The sequence below is a fragment of the Mesocricetus auratus genome, unplaced genomic scaffold (genome assembly GCF_017639785.1).
Source record: "Mesocricetus auratus isolate SY011 unplaced genomic scaffold, BCM_Maur_2.0 Super-Scaffold_100004, whole genome shotgun sequence".
NCBI classification, from domain to species: domain Eukaryota; kingdom Metazoa; phylum Chordata; class Mammalia; order Rodentia; family Cricetidae; genus Mesocricetus; species Mesocricetus auratus.
The window spans coordinates 86,838,681-86,855,012 of NW_024429189.1; the positions used below are offsets into that span (position 1 = coordinate 86,838,681).

Here is a 16,332-nt window from a genome sequence, read left to right on the forward strand (position 1 = left end):
CTCGGCTGTTGCAGCTGCTCAACGCCCCCAGATCTCTATTTTGAGCCCTGAAAGCAAACATCCACCTCAGAGCTGAGGGTGGAGACTGATCATTTATCCTTCATCTCTCTCTTTGGCTTGATAAATGCTACGTCTAGAATTTTAAAGAGAATGCATCGCATCATTACGTTTAAAATAACAAAAACAAAAGCAAACAGCAGCAGCCTACTCTCCTGACTGCTGAGACTGAGCCATCTCTCCAGTGACTTCTTCCAGGGCTCTAACAAAGAACATTCACTTAAGCTTTCCATTTCTAGGGGGGCGGGAGCTGCAGAGCTGTGGCCAGTGCAGGCCAATGAATAGGAAAAGAAAATGGATCCAGTGGTCAATACTGGACGTGGCTATAGCACTTTATTTTATATTTTATTTGCCACAAAGGAGAGAGAAAGCTTGAATTGAGAGAGGAAAAAAATCTGTGGATGGAGGAATCTAATCTACAAGTGCATTTGAAGCCAGGCTATCCACAGGTAAGACCCAGAAAACCCCTGACTCCAATGGAATTTCATAATGAAACACTTTCTTGAACCCATGTGTTGGCATTGCTCTAAACCGTTCCATGATTTTATATATAATTATATATATTTAATTTATTATAATTTAACTGTATATGTTTGTATATATATAGAGAGGGATTAGAAGATTTCCTTATTTTTTGCATGCATAAGTGTGCGTGTGTGTGTGCATGCATGCGTGCACAGGCATGCATTCAACTGACAAGTGTATGTACATAGGAGGCCAGAGGTCAACTCTGGATGTCTTCTTCAATCACGCTCTATTTTATTACTTTCTGAGACAGGGTCTCTCATTAAACCTAGAGCTTGCTAAATCAACTGAACTGGCTGGCCAGCAAGTCCCTGGGATCCACTTGTCTCTGCCCTCATTCCCAAGTACTAGAGTTATAGACTAACACTGTGGTGTCCTGATTTTAAGTGAATTTGGGGCACCTGGGCTTAGGTCCTCATGTTTACACAGTAGGTGCTTTACCTTCCAGCCTCAGAAGCAAAGATTTCTTTTGGTAAATATGTTGGGGCCTTCATGAAGGCAAAAGGAAGCCGAGACACCTCCACGCTGGGTTCTCTGCCTGTCGCAGGCAAACTTCTGTTCCTCCACACTTTGCCCACTCCACCCACATTCAGGTAAGACCTAGAAGGACACTGGGTGCATTGGTGTAGGCAGCTGACCTGTTAGAGCCTGGCCATGGGTCTGATCTGATACCAGTGTGGGTGATGGCCAGAGTTGAGGGTTTGGCAAATACGGTTGAGGTCTGTAGAGAGCAGCTTGCTAGAGGGTCACCTAACAGGCTAGAGGTATCCTTCCCAGCCTCACAGGATGCTCCTGTGGTTTAACTCTTAAATATCCCCTACAGGCTCATGTCTGGGTCACTTATTCCTAGTTGGTGACATTATTTGGGTTCTAGCTGCCAGAGTCATGGCAGTTATAGGCCTTTGGAGGTGATAACCAGACCCCTGGCCCTGGCCCTTCTTCCTGCTTCCTGCTTCCTGCTTCCTGCTTCCTGATGCATGTAAGGAGCCTTCATCAGGTAAGGTGCCTTCATCAGGTAAGATCAGTCATCAGGTAAGACTTTCACCTTCCCACCATGCCTCGCCTGTCATGATGGTCTGAATGCCCCCTGAAACCATGAGCCAACATAAACCTTCCCGCCATGCAATTGTTCCTGTCAGGCATGGTAGACCCCACAATGCCGCACAACCTTTCTTCCTCCCCCTCTTTAAAATGTGCATTGATTTATTAATTTTTGTGGAGGGAGTCGTATACAATACACTTAAGTTCAGATCTCTCCTTCTACCAGGTGCGTTCTGGAGACTAAATTCAAGGTTTGGTGGCAAGCACCTTTACCCACTGAGCCAGCCATCTTGCCAGCCCACTTTCCTCCCCTTCTTCCCTTTGCCTTCCAAGGCCCTCTCCTTGCTTGGGTCATAGGATCCTACTGTGCTCCATGCTCCAGAGCTTTTGCCACAGCAGCAACCGCAATGCGGGTACAAGTGGGGATAATGGGGGACTTACGATGAGGGTGGAAACTGCCCTGATTCCCAGCCTGTGGGCAGAGGAGAGAAAGGAACCCAGATGATCCTTCGTGCTTCCAGATCTCAGTCCTTTAAGAATGTTTCTAAAGGGGTGTCTCAGGCCTTGTCCTGCTTATTCCTGTAAAACGACATGCTGAATCTACATACATACATACATACATATAAAAAATAAAGTCAATCAAAAGAATTACAACTTCATACTCAATGGAAAAAAACAATGGAATCTTGAAATTTGCAGGCAAATTGATGGAGCTAGAAGAAACCATCCTAAGTGGGGTAACCCTGTCACAGAAAGACAAACATGGTATGTACTCACTCATATATGGATATTAGACATAGAGAAAAGGATTACCAGTCTACAATCCACACCACCAGAGAAGCTAGGAAACAAAGAGGACCCTAAGAGAGACATACATGGTCCCCCAGTGAATCGGAAAGGGACAAGAGCCCCTGAATAATGGGAGCATGGGAGGGAGGGAAGGGAGGTAGATGAAAAAGGAGGGGAGAAGAGGAGGGGAAAACATGAGGAACAGGAAGATTGAGTGGAGAGAGGAATAGAGGAGAGCAAGAAAAGAGACAATCAATAGTGGGAGCCACTCTAGGTTTAAAGAGAAATCTGGCACTAGGAAATTGTACAGAGATCCACAAGGGTGACCCCAACTAGGAACCTAAGAAATAGTGGAGATGCTACCTTAAATGCCATCCTAGAGCCTTCACCCAGCAGCTGATGGAAGCAGAAGCAGAGATTCACAGCTAAGCACTGAGCCAAACTCCTGGAATCCAGTTTCAGAGAGGGGGGAGTGATGAACAAAGGGGTCAAGACCAAACTGGGAAAACCCACAGAAACAGCTGACCTGAGAAAGTGGGAACTCATGGACTCCAGTGTTACACCTGGGGAACCAACATAGGATCAAACCAGGTCCTCTGAATGTGGGTGTCAGTTAGGAGCACTGGGCAGTCTATGGGGCCTCTAGTAGTGGAACCAGGATGTATCCCTAGTGCACAAACTGACTTTGGGAGTCCATTTCCCATGGAGTGACTCTCTTATCTTAGATACACTGGGGAGGGCCTAGGCCCTGCCCCAAATGACTTGACAGATTTTGATGATCCCTCATGGAAGGCCTCACCCTCCCTGGGGAGTGGATGGGGAAAGGAATGGGGTAGCTGGTGGGGGGCATGGGAGGATGGGAGAGAGAGGGAACTGGGATTGATATGTAAATAAGATAAAATAATAGAATAACATTATTTCAAAAAAAAGAATTACAACTTCAGCCAAAGCAACAACTCCAATGAACATTTTTACATGCTACACTGGGTGACCAGAACCCACTCCACTCCCCATTTCTTCCAGAGCTCCTGGCCATTTGTCTCCAAAAGGCTCCATTGCCTACGTGGGTGGACTGAAGCAGACCTGTGTCTCTCATGGGTGAGTGTGTGAGCACGTGAGTGTGTTTATGGAGGCAGAGGTTAATGTTGGGTGTCCTCTATTGCTCTCCACCACACACCACAGTACAGGCTTTAGAAAGAAGAAGAACCTCATTAAGAAACCCTTGTAGAAAAGGTGGTGGGCTAACCAACCCTATAACTACCCAGGCCCAGAACCAGGGTTTTGAGTTGGCCCACCCCAGCATCCACCCATGTGAGATCTGATGGTGCATGTGGAGTTACTGGTTCTGCAGACCCAAAGCTGCAGGATCTCCACGACACAGGGCAACATCAGGACATCAGGAAGGAGTCCAGTGAGGACCCAGCATCCACAGTGCAGTAGAAACCAGAGGCCTCGGAACCAGACCAGTAACTCTTGACCAGACCAATGAAACTTGCATGTAAAGATGTACTGGTGATTCACTCTGTCATACGTCAGCTTCCATGATGAGTTTTTTTTTTTTGCCTTCTCTTTTTTTTTTCTTTTTTCTCTTAAATTTTATTGAATGGGATGGAGATGCCCTTCATAGCTGAGTGTGCTGCCTCACTCCTGTGATTCCAGTACTCTGGAATCTGAGGCAAGAGGGTCATTGTGAGTTTACAACCAGTTTTAGCTACAGAGTGGGTCCCTGTCACAAAACAAGCAAAAGAGTGCCGCTGAGAAACAGGACAATCACATAGAGAAATTAGTTGTCCGACAAACAATATCACACCATCCCCTAATAATTGTTCCAATGGAGTTTGTGTTAATGACACTGTAACAAAATACCTGAAATCGTCAAGTTATAAGGTAGAAAGGTTTCTTTGGGCTCACAGCTCCAGAGGTTTATGGTTTCTGTTCACAGCCTTTGAGCCTGTGCTAACTAACACAGATATTATGGCAGAATGGAGACCTGGAAGAGGAGGTGCCCCTGGAGATGGTCAGGAAGCAGGGTGGGGTGTGCAGGAAACCACCCAAGACCTAACTTCTTCCACTGGACTCCACCTCCTATAGATACCTCCTGTACACCTCCAAAGAGCACCACAGCCTTTAAGCCGAGAGCCTTGGGGGAACATTCACCACCCAGCTACGACTGGGCATAGTGACACACTCTTATGATCACAACACTTGGGAATCTGAGGCAGGAGGATTATAATGTCAAGGTCAACATGGGCTACATAACAGACCATGTCTCAAAAAACAAAGGAAGATGATCCATATTATTAAAATGCTTAGATGAGCACTCCTGGAATCATCTCTTTAAATGGTTAAATTAAAAAAGCCCATTAAGTTTCTTGGTATGTAGGGTAATGGCATCTCTAGATTTTGGAGGCCAGGGACTCGCTTTATATGTGTTCCTTCGTGGGTAGACTTCCCATTTTATCAAATAAAAAAATTCACAAGTATGAAAATATCAGAACAATCATATTGTAGTTGTTTAAATGAACTATGGAAATGGTGCCATCCAGGAAGACTCTCTGACCTGGAACATTTGTAAGTAGTGGGATTGGGGTTGACAAAGTGTAGCTGGTGAGCGTTATTGGGAAAAATTAGAAGGTTCCGTGGGTCCCCCAGAATGAGCTGAGACTCTTTCGTAAATTGCTTCCTTTCGAAAGGAGCTTCAAGTAGTGCCCCAGGGGACACTAGCTGCTGCTGTGGTACTGGGTCTAGGAGGGCTCTGCCCAGTGCTCCAGCTTCAAGAAACAAAACCCTGCCTAACTTTGCTCCTGAAAAGGAGGTGGGATTGCGTGAAGGAACAGAACACCTTCCAGGCAGATAACAGCCATTCAGTGCTCTTCCTGGTCCATGCATCCTCTAGGGCGATATCAGGACAGACAAGCTGGACCTTGTGTTTCCTGTTGGCGGGGGTTCTTCATTCCACAGGGAATGTTGTCCTCCCCTTCAGGCATCCAAGAGATGGAGGGGGCCATGGTGTTGGTGGCCTCACAAATACCCTACCTGCCTAAGCCCTAGTTTATTTTAAGAAATTACATTATGTGTTTTGCCTACATGCATGCTTATGCAACCGGTGTGTATCTGGTGCCCACAGGGGGCAGAAGAGGGTGTTGGATTCCCTGAAATTAGAGTTACAGACAGTTGTGAGCTGTCCTGTGGGTGCTGGGAATTAGTTACAGACAGCTGTGAACTGCCGTGTGGCATGCTGGGAACTGGACCTGGGTTGCTGGAGGAGCAGGCAGTATCCCTAACCACTGAGCAATATCTCCAGCCCCAGCCTTAGTTTTTTAAATTGCTCTTCTTACTTGTGAAATGGTGATAATGATGACAGCAAGCTCATAGAAGCAGGAAACAAAGGTTGGGCACGGCCCATGCCAGTTAAGCTTAGCTTCCAACCAAAGACCACAGCTGATTCTATGGGCAGCATATGTGTCACACCTCACTAAATGAGACCTATACAATGTCATTTGTTTTGCTAAGATATAGTGTCATTGTTGTATCTCATGAAGGAGAGTGTGGCACTTGGTAAACCTGGCATATTTAGCTCCATATGAGTTCATCATCTTGTGGGAAGTCGGAGCACACTGGACCTGAGATAGATTTCCCTTCACTCTAGGGGGGGAATGCTGTCAGGAGAGTACCCATGCACACACTGGCTGAGACTGCCCTGTAGAGGTCTTTTGAATCAGGCACTGCTGGCTGTGGGGAAGTGGCTATGATTCTGCTGTCCTCTCCTGCTGTGGACATGAAGCCCTCCCAGCCTCAGTCTCCAGGGAAACACTGGGAGGTCCCCAGCTTGGCTCCCCAGAACACAAAACATAGTGGGCAACCCCAGGGTAGCTGCCCAGCAGTGAGCCATTAGTCAGTGCTGCATGGGGAGGGAAGGGGACAGCAAGGGGATGTATTGTCCAAAATTCAACAGTGACACTATGTGGCCCTGGGAGCAAGACCAGACCAAGAAGAAGCTATTAGCTGTGAATGAGGGTTGTCCGATGGCCTCTTTAATGGCCAGGGTCACGCTGCTGAGTTAGGTAAGCATCGTGAGTAGGGAGAGGCATTATAGTTATCACTGCGGGGAAAATGCAGCGAAGAAAGAATCTTTCCAAGTTAAACTGACTGGAGACTCAGAGTGAAGGAATTTGAGAATTTAAGAGAATATAATCTCAGCATAAACTTCAAGCATGGTGGTACTTGGTGGGGGGGCTGGGTTCACCCCAGATTGTACAGAGCATTGAGGTCACATTGAGAAGATGTCCTGTTGCAGAACAGCCTCTTTTCTCTGATCACCCTTGCTCCAGAAGAGACCACTTTTTCGTCTTCTTAATGTTGATGTCAGTCAGTGGCCCCACCGACTTCATAGATTAGTCAAAACTAATCCTGGCTAATTGCAGGTATCAAGAGACAAACTAGAGGAGCTTAAGCAAAAGCAGCAACTTCTAGTTTCACCTAGTTGGGAAAGCCTCGCAATGACTCACAGAATAGAATGGAATGGAGGCTTAGAATGCTAAGGAAGGTCAGAACTTGGGGTAAGAAGCAGGACTCTGTCCGGCCATCCCAGCATCAAAGGGACATTTATTAACAGACTCTGACTCTGACCATCTTACTTGAGCAAGGTGGCTGCCCTGAGCCAATCCCAGTGCCAGGAAGATGACATACTAAGATAGGATAGTCCTGGTCACACCCTCACCACCCAAGGCCACTGGGCAGGAATTGTCAACACGGAGTGATGGTAACACATGGTAGACACAAATGCTACATTTCAGCCCACTATGCACAAGTTGATTCCCTCAGATCCTTGCAATGTCCCCTTTTCCCCCTGGTCTTGAGGAATAGCCCTCAAACACGGCTAGTTAAACACTCCTTTCAGCAAACCCTTTTTCTTTCCTGTTAATATAAGTTTGTACACATGAGTGCAGGTGCTCAAAGAGGCCGAAAGAGGACATTAGACTCCCTAGAACTAGTTAAAGGTGGTTGTAAGATACCCTATATGGGTGCTAGGAACCAAACTCAGATTTTCCATGTTAGAGATGGGTCTGGGGTCCCAAGAACATGACCATACAATCCAAGGTATTTCAAGAAGTATTACCCCTACAGACCAAGCAAGCATGTTTAGCTGGAATCCCACTGGGCTCTTATTCTTAATACAAAGGGGTCCTGTGCCTCACTCTAAGTGGTCAGAGCTGGCTTTCCAGTTTTATGCAGTCTGACACATAGAAAAGTGTGAGAATTCTAGGTGTGCCCCTGCTCTTTGTTTGCCTTGGTTGGGTGCTGCTTTCCCAAAATTCAAATGTTGGTCCTTAATCCTCCAAGTCATAGGTAGATGTTATGTAAAGGGATGGGGATTTAGGAGGTGATTGGGTAATGAGCTCTGACCTCAGGAGTAGACTAACCCACCCATAGATGAGTGAGTTTGTTAATGACTTAGCCCCAGAGTGGGTCTGTTATAAAAACTAGTTTGGCTGGTTTGGGCCCTCCTCACCATGTGATGTTCTGTGCTGTACCATCTTGTTAGGACAGAGGCCTCACTAGCCAAGAAGGTCTTACCAAATGCAATCCCTTAACCTGGCTTTCCCAGTTTCCAGAAGGGTAAGAAACAAACACCTCCTTTTTAAATTACTTGATTGTGGATAAAAGTTAGAGCAACAGGAAGTAGACTAAGTTGAACATACTTGTATAACCAGTACACCATTCAAAACATGGAATACTGACCAAAACCCAGAAACATCCTGGGCTTCCATCTATACTGGCTCCCCTGGTCCCTCAAGGCACAACATCTTGAGTTTCCATAACATAGTGAGTTTGATCCCTTTTGGGGACTTTATGTAAATGCAGTCAATCATTATTATTCTTGTAAGCCTGACTGCTTACAATCAGCTTTGTATTTATGCAATCCATCCACATGCTGTGTGTGAGACAAAGTGTTTGTTTCCATAGCAACTGAGTATCTCATTGCACAAGTACTACTAACACGTGCTTATCTAGGTTACAGTTGACGGGCATCCCAGCTGGGAAGATCAAAACCCCAAGCACCACTTGAATGATGTGGGGCTTCACCTAGGTATTTTCTGCCTTTGAATTAAGTCCTCCTTTGAATGTATTTGTAAACACTGGTTACAAACTAATATGTAAGACTGCTACTTGAATTTAAGGACATTGTAGGACAGGAGAGATGACTAGTGGTTAAGAGCACTTGTTGTTCTTGCAGAGGACACAAATGTAGTTCCCAGAATACACATGGTGGCTCATAACCATTGGTAACTCCAGTTCCAGGGATTGGATGCCTTCTTCTGACTTCCTCTGTCACCAGGCATGCACATGGTGCACAGACATATATTTAAAGGGTCATATTGTATGGGAAGGTTTACAGAGTGATGCATATGTTCTATTCTCTTGAAGACCACTATTATTCACCAAAGGTCAGTCAGGCAAACTAATTTCTAGCTGGGTTGAAAGTACCCAGGTGTTGCTAAGAGGGAGGGGACGACACGATGACACAGGGGAGGATGGGGGGGGCGACACGGACACGAACAAAAAAAAAATGTCTACTCCTCCTGAAACTAAAAGCACAAGCAGAAACCAAGGCATGGTCACCAAAATTTGCTCTGGAGAACCTATAGTTTAGTGGGCTTCCTTATAGAGCACAGGTGGGGGTTACTTACATGAGTGTGAGGGCTCTCTCCTCAAAAGGTAGCACCCAGAAAGCATCAGCAGGGCTGAGTGCCTCTTAGCCACAGAAATTGAGCCCTCCACCCTCGTTAGTCTTACTAGACTATATACTCTAGTGCCTCCCTGGGGTCTTGTGCAATTAAGGCAGAGTTACAGCAAATAGAGGATACTCAGGTGAGTGACTTGTAATTCCTTCCTCCATGAAGGCGTTTAAATAGTCAAAAGGTCCAGCTGGGACAGTTCTTTTGCAAGGGACAAGGCTGATGGTGCCTGCTTGGCTCTGAGGATAGTTTTGCATGACACCAGGATATAATCTACACTTGAAAAAATAATCTTTTAATTAAAAATTGTTGTTTGTTTGTTTGTGTATAGAGCTATTTATGTAGCTCTAGCTAGCCTGGAGTTCACAGCATAGACCAAGCCAGACTCAAACTCAGTGAACACCTTGCCTCTGTCTCTCTTGTGCTGAGATTAAAGGTAGGAGCCACTACGCCTGGCTATTTATTATGTTCATGTTATGTGTATGAGTGTCTTACCTGCATGCACTGTGTGTGTGCCTGGTTCTTATGGAAGACAGAAGAAGGCACCAAATGTCCTGGAACCAGAGTAAAATAAGCAACCATATGGGTGCTGGGAACCAAACCCAGGTTCTCTGCAAGGACATCAAGTGGTCTTAATTACTGATCCATCTCTTCAGGCCCTGAAGGGACAATCATATATGTGAATAAAGTGTCCCATTTCCATAAAGCTGCATCAAATCAGGACACAAGTGCTAATTTTAAATTATTATATAAAAAGTTAAAATGACAATTTCTGGGTTGGGGGTGAAGTGTCATAGTGAGTGTCTAGATATGTGAGCGCCTGGTGTTTGCTCAGCATGTGTGAGCACCTGGTGTTTGCCCAGCATGTTTGAGCACCTGGTGTTTGCCCAGCTCGTGCAAGGGCCCAAGTTCCATCCTGGAAAATAAAATAAGACCTGTGAGGAAGAACGGGAGGCTTCCATTTATCAAGTACCTGCTGAGTGAGGGGAATTATGCCTGTCTTCACCTGTGGTATTCTCTTACCAGCAATGCTGTGAAGAGACCATCCTCTCCTAGAGGTGAGGAAAGGGCCTTAAATTTTCAATAATTGGCCTTCAAGCAGACCTGGGTTCGATTCCCAGCACCTACATGATGTTGTCCCAACCATCTGTACTTCCGGTTCCAGGGGCTCTGATGTCCTTTTCTAGCCTCCTTGGGCACTGCACATACATGGTGCACAGACATACATGTAGGCAAAACACCATACACATAAATAACAATAATCATCATGTACACCCAGGATTTTAACCAGACCTTACCCATAGTCAGGATCTCATCAGTTTTCCTCCATACACTGCCTTGAAGTTCATGGCTCTCTAGGGGTTCATCCTCACACACTAACTCCTTCCCCAAGAGGGCTAAACTCGGGGAAAGACTCTCATTTTCTCCTGAGCTCTGGAGGGAGGCAAATATGTGTAACTCCCGCCCCCCCCCACCCCGCCCAGTCCCACAAGGGGCATGTGGTCTTTATCCAACTGGTACAGTTAATACATCTGAGAGCCAACATCTATGCATGTTCTCTCTTCATCTTCCTCTACCTCTGTCCTCTGCTCTTGCCTCACTACTCAGTGCCAGGTGTTAGGTCGGATGGCTGACTTGCCTCCATGAACCTACCTGTCACGGACCTTCTCCACATACACACTGAAATTCTCTCATCCTGACAACCCACTCTGTGCTGAGCAAGTTCACTCTCCACTTAACCTCAAGCAAATCAGGGCCAGATTGCACCACAAACCCAGCTGTCCTAGATTCTATGAGATGATGAGAAATTCTTGAATCCTGACGCCTGGCATGTTGGCCAATCTAGTGATTGCCGGTGTTCCGTTCTGGGATTGAGGATTACCAATTTGTTGTAACTGTGAAAATAGGTTTGACAGCATATAAGATGGCCAAACAGATGAGCTGAAGTCAGGTGGCCTGGATTTGGATCCTGGTTCCACCCTGAATGGCTCTGTGGCCTGGAGCAAGTTATTTCGCCACCTCTCATCTCAGAAAATAACTCTTAGGCATGGCACTTAACCTCCCTAGGCTGCTGGGAAAACTAAATGAGAAAATGAAATGAAAATGCTTACCGTCCTGTGGGTTATGCTCATTGAGTGGCAGCCATCGCTTTTCACTGCTGCTAATGCGGAGATCTGCCAAGTCGTTGCCACAGGCCCATTCTGTGTACCCAACACCCGCCTGGCTTGACTGGAAGTAAAATATTGCCCCTACTTCTGGAACTCTCTGTGTCTCTCTACCTAGAACCTTCCCTGTCAGGATAGAAACACCTCTGAAACTTATGTTTAACATTCCTTCGCTTAAATTTTTTACATTTATATCTTCTGTGTACATGCGTACCATGACAGAAGTGTAGAGGTCAGAAGGCAAGTCCTGGGAGTCAGGTCTCTGCTTGCACCATGCGGGCTCCGTGGACGGAGGGCTTGGGGACAAGCACCTTTATCCACTGAGCCATCTTCCTGGCTCTCTTCACTTTTCCATGTTTACTGCGTGTGTATAAATCTCTAACACTAAGTAGTGTTTTGCTAAGCTTGGGGTATAGACAGATTTTCTTTGGGCTGCTATCTTAGACATTTATTACTAATTATAAAAGCTTGGCCTATAGCTTAGGCTTGTCCCACCAGCTCTTATAACTTAAATCAACCCACTTCTATTCATCTATGTGCTGCCGTGTGACTTGTGGCTTTTTTTTAAACCTCTCCTCCTGCATGTCTTGCTTCCTCCGCATCTGGCCCTTTCCTCTTCCCGGAGCTCTCTGTCACCAGAAGTCCAGCCTAACCTCTTCCTGCCTAGCTAATGGCCATTCAGCTCTTTATTAAACCAATCACAGTGACACATCTTCACAAAGTGTAAAGGAAAATTCCACAACACGGGGCTATTTGGTTAGTTAAAGTAAATGAAACTTTACAGGATTTATTTACTTTTTCATTCAATACTGTTTTTGGGATTCATCTATGTCAATGTGTGAGGTCATAATTTATTGTTTTTCCTTGGCCTCATGGCAATTATGTATCCATTCCTCTACTTTTTAAATATGTATATGATTTATGTGTAGATGTGTTTATGGGTACTGCATGTATGCAGGGGCCAGAGGAGACCAGAAGTCATCAGATACCCTGGAATTGGAGTTACAGACAATTGTGAGTCACTTTGTGGGTGGTGGAAACTGAACTCAGGTTCTTTGTAAAGACTCCAATGCTCTTAACCACCGAGCCACCTCTCCAGCCCCTCCATTCCTTGGTTAATGGACATTTAAATTTGTGCTAGCTTTTTATTAATGTAGATGGCGCTTTTAGTCTTATCACATTCCTGCACAGGTCACTACAGGCATGTGGATATGGACAGTGGGAAAACACTGAAGTTTATGAGTTACATTGACTGTGTCTACAGAGTAGACTCTGAGACTGGAACATTATTCTCTATTCCTCCCTCTTTCCTTCCATCCCTCTCTCTTCCCTCCTATAAGTGATATGAAAGGGAACTACTGATCTCAACCACTCCAAACTATACCACTCTGTGGGTAGAAAAAAAGAAATTATAGTTTAATTTGCAGGAAAAGAGTTTTATGGCAATAAGTGTACTGGACTCAAAATTCTGAGATGATTGGAAAGTCAAAGTAGCCAATAGATATTTAACACTGAGCAATCAATAAAGAGCTTTAGTATTAGAACTGTGGGTGCCTGGGCCAAGAGGTTTCAGAGGAGAAGAATGTTAGTGTATTGCCCTAGAGATTGTTCTTGTAATATTTCAGTGAAGAATGTGGCTGCTTTTTGCCCTTGTTCAAAAAGTCTGCCTGAGGCTAAAGTGAATTGTTTTGAATTAATTCCATTGGTAGAGAAAATCTCACAACAGCCTAGCATAGACTCTGTTGTGTGGTTTTTAGTGTTAACTCTAATGAAGAATTATAATGAAAGGAGCAATTTGAGCAAGAAAAAAATACAAGATGTGGAACAATTTGAGGAGAAAGGGGCAGCAGGAAGTGGAATGGAGCTAAATCCTGTGTTCAAGGAGATACACAGATTAGGAAATGTAATAAAGGGAGTGGTGACTTCAGGGTAAGATCCCACCCAGCCAAGTTTCCAACTTGTGAAAAGGAATTAAAGAAAAGCTTAGATTCGGGTGTGGTGGTGCACACCTTTAATTCCAGCACTGGGAAGGCAGAGGCTGGTGGATCTCTGAGTTTGAAGCCAGACTGATCTACAGAACAAATTCTAGAGTAAGCTTGGGCCGTGAAGGAAACAACTGAAAAGCAAAGCTGGTAAAGATGTAATTGAAAGAGGGGCCATGTTCCAGCCCCAGCAAGCAGCAGACTTAGCAGCTCTGGCCATGTGGTTCTGGCTTAGAGTCAAGGATAGAAGAAGGGAATCTAATTCTGCAACTAAGGAAAGCTGCTGAGGTCAGGCATGTGTCAGGGGTGTCCCTGAATGGAGGCCTAGGGAGGACATTTCTTAAAGCTGTGAAGTTGAACTTTGGATTGCCTTGGAGATCCCAAGATAGTAGAGAGGACAGAGCCATGAGATGCCTGCAAAGGAGAGCTGCTAACAGGAAGTGGAACCAGCCCAAGAGAGAGAAGTGTGTTGCAGTCAACAAAGCTGAAGGGAGTGGAGATCTGAAGAGCTTTTTGACATCAGACATGGAGGTGCAGAGTTTGGAGTTTACCCAGCTGGTTTCCAGTCTTGCTTTGGTCTAGTATTTCCTCACTATGCTCCCTTCCCTAATGGTTTGGAACAGTAATGCATATACTGTGCTACTCTATGTTGGGAGTATTCAATCTGCTTTTTTCATCTCACAGGGGATTACAGTTAAGAGAGTGCATGAGTCTCAGAGGAGACTTTGAACTTAAGACTTTTAAATAAGTTTGAGATTGCTATAGACTATGGGGACCTTTGAAGTTTGACTGAATGCATTTTTACATTATGATATAGCTACAAGCCTTTGGCGGCCAGCGAGTGGAGCGTGGTTGTCTGAAAGAAAATGGCTCTCAAAGGGAATGGTACTCCTGGGAGGTGTGGTCTTGTTGGAGTGGGTGTGGCCTTGTAGGAGGAAGTACGCACTGTGAGGAGGCTTTGATGTCTCCTTTGCTCAAGCTGTGCTCAGTGTGGTAGACAATTCACTTCCTGTTGCCTGCAGCTCAAGATGGAGAACTCTCCGCTCCTCAGGCACCATGCCTGCCTGCATGCCACCATGTTTCCTGCCATGATGAAAATGTACTAAACCTCTGAAACTGTAAGCCAGCCCCAATTAAATGGTTTCCTTTGTAAAAGTTGCTGTGGTCATGATGTCTCTTCACCGCAATTGAAACCGTAACTGAGACAACATGGCTCTGATTGTTCAGGTTCCTCTACAAGCCCACCCCTTGATTTAAAGTGGAGTTAATCAGGACCCCAACTTATGAGCTGAGTGAGAATAGAGGGACCTTTCCTGGAAAAACTGGAGTGCCTGTTCCTAAAAGAAGGGTAACAGTCACAGCTTAAAACAACAGTATCCAATATATCCTAGACATGTTATGTGATCTGGACAGGCTGTTTCTTCCTCTCAGGAATTCTGAGGCTTGTTTGTTTCTGCCTTGTGTTTGGTTTTAGTCCAGTGTAGCCCAGGTTAGCCTCAAGGTCATTATGTAGCCAAGGATGACTTTGAATTTCTGATTCTCCTCTCAGAGTCTCCTAAGTGCTGGGATTACAGGTGTGCACCACACCCAGCTTATGCAGTTCTGGAGGCTGAATCCAGGGCGTGCTGAGTGCCAGGCAAGCATTCTCATCCCCAGTCCTGGGTGTCTGCTTCTTCATCTCTGGATGAAAGTGACATTCTGAGGGTCTCTGAGACCCTGCCTAGGATTGGACCTGTGATATCCTCCTCTTCTTTGCTACTCCTGGCCTGTGACATCACAGCTGGACCGATCTCTTCAGAGCTTCAAGTGTCAACATTGGCGCTGTAGTCCAGCAGGGCATTTCCTGGGTTTACTCTCAGAAGCACCTCTAACATGGTCACCTTCTCGTGCAGCTCACTGGACCACAACAGTTGAAGACATAGGTCAGGAATCTTCCCAGAACCCTCGCTCTTCTTTCTACTGCAACTTTCTTTAAAGCCCCAAAGCTCAGGCAACTTGCAGCAAACTGCTGTCACTCCTTGATTGCAGAGGGCCAGCTGAGGCAGGACTTGGTTCTTGCCCCACAGAAGCTAAACGAGATCCAGGAGCTGTCCTATTCTGAAGGTGACCCTCAGCAACTTCAGGGGTTGATTTCAGGACCTCCCAAGATCCACAGATATTCCAACCTCTTAAACAAAATGACAGTGTTTTCATACAACCTATACAATCTGCCCCATATACTTTAAATTATCTCTAGATAACTTATAATCCCTAATACAATGAATATGTCATATGCAGCTACTAAGCTGTATTGTCTACTATGCTGTGACAAGAAAAAAATCTCTTATGCACATATGTAATTTTTTCTGCATAGTTTCAATAGGCTATGGATAGACTTCTCTTTCTCTCTGTATGTGTGTATAAAGACAGAAAGACTGAGGGAGACAAAGAAATAATTGGGGAAATTGTTTCATACAGTTGAGGAGGTTCAGTGAGTCCAAAATCTGATGGAAGAGGCCATCAGGAATTCCCAGGGAAGACTTGCTGTCTGAATCCAAAAGCAGCCAGTCAGCAGAATTCCTGCATGCTCAGGCCAGTTAATAGAAAATAGATTTGTTTTAAATAAATTTATTGTAACTTACAAAACAGATTTGTTTTCAAGTGATTGAATAAAGCCCAGCACATGATGGAGAACAATCTGTTGTATCTATATACTAATTTCTATATAAATCTTATTTTAAAAAGAAAGTCAGAGAAACATCTAGAACATTGAATAAATGTCTAGGTACTGGGACCCAGCACTGACCATGTTAACCAGCACAGACACCTGGTCTTCAAGAAGTCAGGGCCCTAGGGTGACAATAGCAGTAACAAAGGCACATGCACACTCATGTGCCAGATATAGCAGTGGCCTCAGCCTGGATGCTGTGTGACCTCTCCCCAGCTCTCTCTGACTTTGTCAAGATTTCTGAATGGATGTAACCTTTGCTCTCTCTGCCTATGGCCCTCTCGCACTCCAGATCCTGGAAGCCTTAGCTTCTGGAACCCCAGGGC

At 45.3% G+C, this 16,332-nt stretch overlaps 1 long non-coding RNA gene across 2 annotated transcripts; it reads left to right on the forward strand.

Annotated features, from left to right (window-relative positions):
* The first annotated feature begins 60 nt into the window (after positions 1-60).
* On the forward strand, positions 61-15,975 carry LOC121140487. Of its 2 annotated transcripts, none has more exons than XR_005877343.1 (5): positions 61-506; positions 1,031-1,175; positions 2,323-2,388; positions 3,436-3,510; positions 14,322-15,975. It is a non-coding gene; the product is annotated as an uncharacterized LOC121140487 (long non-coding RNA). The 2 variants fall into 2 exon arrangements; XR_005877344.1 differs by having other exon boundaries at positions 14,849-15,975.
* Positions 15,976-16,332: the final 357 nt, after the last annotated feature.